The sequence below is a fragment of the Wasmannia auropunctata genome, unplaced genomic scaffold (genome assembly GCF_000956235.1).
Source record: "Wasmannia auropunctata unplaced genomic scaffold, wasmannia.A_1.0 LD335274.1, whole genome shotgun sequence".
NCBI lineage: Eukaryota > Metazoa > Arthropoda > Insecta > Hymenoptera > Formicidae > Wasmannia > Wasmannia auropunctata.
Window position 1 is genome coordinate 169,617 of NW_012027616.1, and position 6,368 is coordinate 175,984.

The following is a 6,368-nucleotide window of genomic DNA, read 5'->3' on the forward strand; positions in this document are numbered from 1 at the left end:
AATTTTTCTTCTTTAGATGGATGATTTTAGTATATTGCTTAATAAATTTTAGTAAAAAGTTTTCATTTATAAGTAGATATTTTATAAATAATAACGATTATCTTCAAAATTTCAAGAATTCTCAAAGAATTATTATAAGTAGAAATCCGTAAAATAAAAACTTATCCTTTTACTTTATTTCTCTTTTTCACCTCTCTCTCTCTCTCTTCTCTCGTTCTCTCTCTCTTTCTCTTTCTCTCTCACTACATTACAATTCTTAATGAACGCGATGCAACGATGATACTCTAAAATGTGACATCCTAAAGAGGAGGGTCGCGGATATTTCACGACTCGCACCGTTAACTTGCCGAGTGAAGTTCACCAAGGAGAGGAAGCTCGGGGGAGAGGAAGGAGACGCCAGCGACGAGAAGGAGACTAGCGGGAGGCAGGTGACCCGTGTCAAGTTCAAAGACGCGAATGCTAACCCCGCCACCAACGTTTATTCCGCGTTCGTGAAAGGCCGCTGGCCGCCGGAAAGAGAGAGGCTACCATGGTACGAGGTGCCCTTTCGAACTACTCGATCGAGCTACCGTGAAAACGCCGAGGGTCCGCCGACGCAGAAATTATTTCTTCGCGACTTTAATCCCGGTTTCCGGCTGTTAGACGCGACGACCTTAACGCGTTCGTTTTTACGCTCTTCGGGATCCCTTCGACGATGAAAGAGGGAGAAAGAGAGAAAAAGAGAAATTTTTATTCTTTCTTTTTTTTTTTAGGAAGGCGAACGCTTCTTTTTCTATCTTCTGTACGGGATATCGGCGAAGAGAGCCGAATCGAAACGTCCCCCCCCCCCCCGAGCCGCTCATACATATCCGTCCGCATTTTGACGATCGTGGTTGTCGGTGCGCGCGCGGCGCTTTTCCATAATCGCATTTCCCATTATCCACTCCGTGCCGGATACCTTTTTATACCTCCCGCGAAAACCCGCGTGCGGCGCACGAAATGCATTCGACTTCTGCATTAACGAATGCATTAAGGATTATCGGCACGACACAATAATCGCGTTAGCCCGTCTGTATTTATACGCGGCGGCGCGGCGGGGCGTTGCACCGCATCCCGGGCGTGCGTATATTTTCGCAGATTTGATTTTCTACTTCTATAACGGGCAATACCCCGCGGGAGCGGCGGCGGTACGGTGGAGTTTAATGAGATTAAGCGTGAAAAACGAGCGTCCATTGTATAATGCACATCGCGCGGCGGTATTCGCCGACGCGGTCTCTCTCTCTCTCTCTCCCTCTCTTTCTTTTTCTCTCTCTCTCTCTCTCGCTCTATCCTTTCGTTTCCTCAATTCGCAATTTAATATCTCACGAAAGTGAGAGACGACTGTCACCCTTCTCCTCCTTCTCTCCCCGCCGCGCCTTTTTCGCCGCCCCTGCCTTTTTTTTCTGCGCGAAAAGCAAACCGGCGCCCTCGGGAGACGTCTACACCGGGGCGCACGAGCTCCTTTTCTCACGACTACCTCTCAATGTCGACAATGTCGCGACTGAGAACTTTTCTGATGAACTCACGTGTCGTCATCTCGCTCGGAATGCGGTGGATGAATAACTCGCACGTAGCACGTGAAATTTCTATCCAGAAAATTATGACACCGGCATTGTCAAGCCTTGCCGTATTAAGATAACAAAGCTAACTTGAATGTCGACCTTTATAAAATGCAAAACTAAAACATTACCCATTAAAATGAAAACTTCGTTAAAATGACATCATTATTACCGTTCCAATTGTTTTATACCTAAATAAGTGAAATTCCAATTAATTAAAGATATTATACACTTGAAATCATGACCTATTTCAAACTTATAAATTAATTTTGAACATTTCTTCGTAACGTAAAAATATAGCTTTTATTATAATTACGCGGAAAGAACGATTTTGCTGGAAGGTCTAAAAATTTTACTGGACACAGATCTGAAAATAATTCTTGTTGGATCATCAAAATCATTTTGTTGGAAAGTTAAAAATGATTGATGGTGAAGCATTTTTAACTTTTCAACAAAATTATTTTGATGTTCTGGCAATCAGTGTGATATTCCAAACAAAAATATTTTGATGTTCTGTCTTCTCAATCAGTTTGATTTTCCAACAAAAATTATTTTCAGATCTGCATCCAGCAAAATCGTTCTTTCCGTGTAAGAGAAAAAAAACGTAGTATACAAATAATTTCAATAATAAATTAATTAAAGATTTTCAAATACAAGAGAAGTAAATAATTCTGGAACAAGCACACTGTTAGTAGAAATAAAACGAATGCCCGTGTTCTTTGCGGATAACAAATCTGTTCGCCATAACTTTGCCGCGGTTACGGCGTTAGCGCAGCGCGGGTCGCTCAAACTTCGTACAGAGAAACAATGGGCTCTGAAACAACTGCGCGATACGAGCTCGCCTGCCTCCGAAAAAAAAAAATATATATATATATATATGAAAAAAAAGGACGAAACAAAAAAGGAAAACGGATGTCGCCGTGTCGACGAAAGTCAGAACGACAAATAATTCGTCGGAACGATCAAGCGCGGCGCCCGATAGAAATTCAATTCCCCAAGGGCGGCAACGCGTAAAAATGGCGCGTCCAACGAGATGGAATTTTTGGCACGCGTTTTTTTTCATACTTCATTGTGTCCCCGGTGTTTCTTTCTCTCTTTTTTTCCGGCTTTCCTCTTTGTCCGACTTTGCGGGCGCGTTTTCTCTCAGGCCCAGTTAGATCGGTTCGTTATGCGGCTACAGAGTTTTCCCCGTTCCCATTGAGTTTTCAGCCTAGGGGACCGGTGTGTCCTTCCTACGCCAACGTGGGGGAGGGAGAAGGAAAAAAAAAGAAAGAACGCGTCGCAGGCAAATTAATTCGCGTGTTTGCGTCCTCGAGGATCGGCTCCGAAGGCCAGCGCGGCCGCTTTGTTTCAATAATTCTATCAATTTTTCTCTTTTCGGCAATCTCCCGTTGCGCATCGTCCGTCCCGGCATTTTCATATTTGACTCGATTATTTTATGTCGCTCGACGCACACACGCGCTGCAGTCCGCCTATTAAATTTCGATTGGGATTTGCTTAATAGTTTTATCGTCCTCCTCCTCATATCTCCAATTTCGTCTCTCTCTCTCTCTCTCTCTCATTTACCCTTTATATTTCCCTATTCGTCGCGCGACGAAATACGGCAAAAATTACGAATTTTTGTTCTGCGCAGTTTTCGCGAACGAGAACGAAGATGGATGTTTGCTGATAAATTTTACCTCTGACCGATATTTTTGTGGAAGAATGTTACCGAAGCGGTAACAAAGAAGGATGACTTTTTACGAAACAATGGAATAACTTTATTAAAGAGCTCGTCTATAAAAATTTTCGTGAATTTTTTTCAACGACAAGATAATAAACTTACTTAGCGGCGCAAGAAATTAATGTGCTTCCTTCAACGGAGATAAAATCGTTTATTCCACCGTTCTTCGGTAATTATCTCGTAAGAAATTCTCCATTCTAATTATCGATAATCTTACGCCATCAGGATAACGATTATCGACAGGAACTTACTTTTCCTAAATAACATTTTAATAAATTTTCGTGCCAATTTTGATGAACGTATTATCTGAAAATGGGAGAAACACGGAGAAGCTACAAAATTAGAAATGTAGCTTTTACGGCTAATACACTCTTTTCAATAAATGAAATAGCGCGGTGTATGTAGTGGTCCGAGGTTGTAGGCCTTTTTAACGACTACGCGAGCGGAAACGTTATAAGCGTGCAAGGATCGTAACTAGAGAGGCTTCAAAAGCGAAACGTGGTCTATTCACCGCGAAACGGGGGATGCGAGATCCTCCCTCTGAAAAGTTTTAATGGACGCTTTACTGTTCGCCGAAAGTACTTTAATTTTATCGGCAATACCAATTATGCATTCCGAGCATATGAATTACGCGTACTCAGAACGTGGGCGTGTAATATATATTACTTGAACTTTCTGCTGCAATAACGATGCTTTATGCACCGTTTTTCGTATCATGTTCGTTATAAAAAGTATTCTGTGAAAGGATTATGTTTAAAGTAAGGCTCTCTGTACTGTTATCATGATTGTTTTTGCAGGCAATTTCAAAAACTATTTTTTGGAGATCAGATAAAAATAGTATAGTTACCTGATTTCCCATAATTTTTTTTCAATTTTTATCACACGATAAAAACGTTATTTAAAAATTGAAATTAAGAGAAAACCGTAAATTAATCGTATCTAAATAAATTTATAAATTGCGTTTTCGCTTTTAAACATTAAATTAAGAAACTTTTAATTTTCACATAATTAATTTTACGTAATTTATTTCGATAATAATCTCTATACAAATGAATTTCTCTTTAAAAGGAGATGTAACGTATATACATTAATTGAAAAAAATACGGTTAACCCGAAATTCTTTTGTCTTCGGCTTTATTAACGTTTTTATTCGTTGAAGAGACGATAAAATGTCTTTTCTATTTTAATTTAATTATTATAACTACAATAAGTTATTATTTTTTAAAATTTAGTTGTTTCAATTTCACAAATATATTCTCAATCGACGTGATAACTTCACTCAATAGCTTCTCGTCAATTTTTTGTCGTGCGATTATTTTTAAAGGGAAACTTTTCTCTCTTTTTTTTTTATTTGTGAAAGTTTTCTTCGGAGAGCCTCCACAAATTCATAGATTATAGGTAACGAACGGTAACTTGATAAGAGAACGCGGGTTCGCAGGGCTTTCCGGTCAACATTACGTATGCATCTTACGCGGGAGTACCGGTGCGGCAAGTACGTGTAATCGATGACCACCTTTATCGCGCTGCGCGATGTGATTGCGATAGCCCGCTTCGTCGATCGTGCTGAGGATTCGTAAAATCGTCGTTAATGCACTGCAGCCCCCCTCCCTCCTGCCGCGATCGTTTGACTACGACGATGCAGCCGCGGGGAGGGATGGTCGCGGCATAAACGACATTTCGGGAGGGGTGAACGGGCGCGACGGTGAGAGTAGGAGAGAGGACGCACGGGAGTAGAGGACGTTTTTAGCTGAGTTAGTATATTCGGTCGCTTATGTAATCAATATACGAGGGTGAGAACGAAGAAGAGGTGGAGGAGAGAAATAAGAAGAGAAGAGGCTGGGAGAGGGAGAGGGAGAGCGCGTCGGCGGAAGCGCGAGTAAGTACGACGATGGGAGGAGGTGCGAAAGAAATAGAGGGAAGTTTATTCCGGCAGAAATACGCGGGGGAATGAGGAAAGGCCAAGATGGAAAAGATGGAAGGATCGTGTGCTTTGTGCCGTTTAAGGGGATGAAAAGTATTGAGTATTTTGAGGAGGGGCTAACCGATATCGCGCGTCGCAGGGGATGGTGCCGCGTTGTAAAAGGGGCCAGGGGCCAGGGGTAGTCGTTAATTGGCGAGTACTTAGTTATTGGAAATAGATTTCTAATGCGATAACGGCGGTGGTCTCGATTGTCGCTCTGAAATGTTAATTAATCCTAATAGACTCGCGTTTCGCGTTTCAGCAATCGACGACGTGGTGCAAGACGTTTCCGGTGAGAGAAACAAGGAGATGTGTGCTTCCTGTTTGGAAAAATAATTTCTGAAAGCCCGTCTCAACGCTAACCCATGTCGTTTTCCGCTGAACGACATTTCACACCGTCATTCAGTCTTCCGCTTTAATCTCTCGTATAAGTAGGGTATCTAAATTTTTTACGTCTCACCGGATCGCGCGTTCGGTGTGTGTGTGTGTGTGTGTGCGTGTATGTGTGTGTGACCGTCGTATAATTCCAAGTTTCATTATTTAGTATACGGTGCGCTCCCCCCTCCCCCCGATCCGACATACTCGGTCGGCAATGGATATCCACGGCGCGCGAACTTTCAAAAGCCATAAACATCGTCGTCGCTGCTAAAGGCGGCCGCTAAAAATTATATCCGCCTTCTTGAACACGCGGCCGTTCAGTTCTCCTGACTTATCGGTCCCCTAAAATCGCGCCACATTCCCCCTTCCCCTTCCCTCCCCCCCCCACGCAGTTCGAGCGTCGCAGTTCAAACGATCGGTACGAAAATCTTGCTATCAAGACGCCGCCAGAGCTGGAATATATCCTCCCCCGGTCGGTGGATTCTCTCACTGGGATTCCCCGACTTTCAAAAGAACGTTCGGCGGGCACGCGGACGAGGACCCCGGTCTCTTCCTAAGCTCCCTTTCGAGCTCGAGTTGGACAAGATCCACGGGTAGAAAAAAGGGATGAGGGAGAGCCCCGGCCGGCTCGGGATGGACCTTCCGCTGACGTCGCCGGCAATCCCTGCGTTCGTCCACCCGAGGAGAGCTCGGCAGTTGCACATCTTGCAGTTTCGGTTTTTGCAGTCCC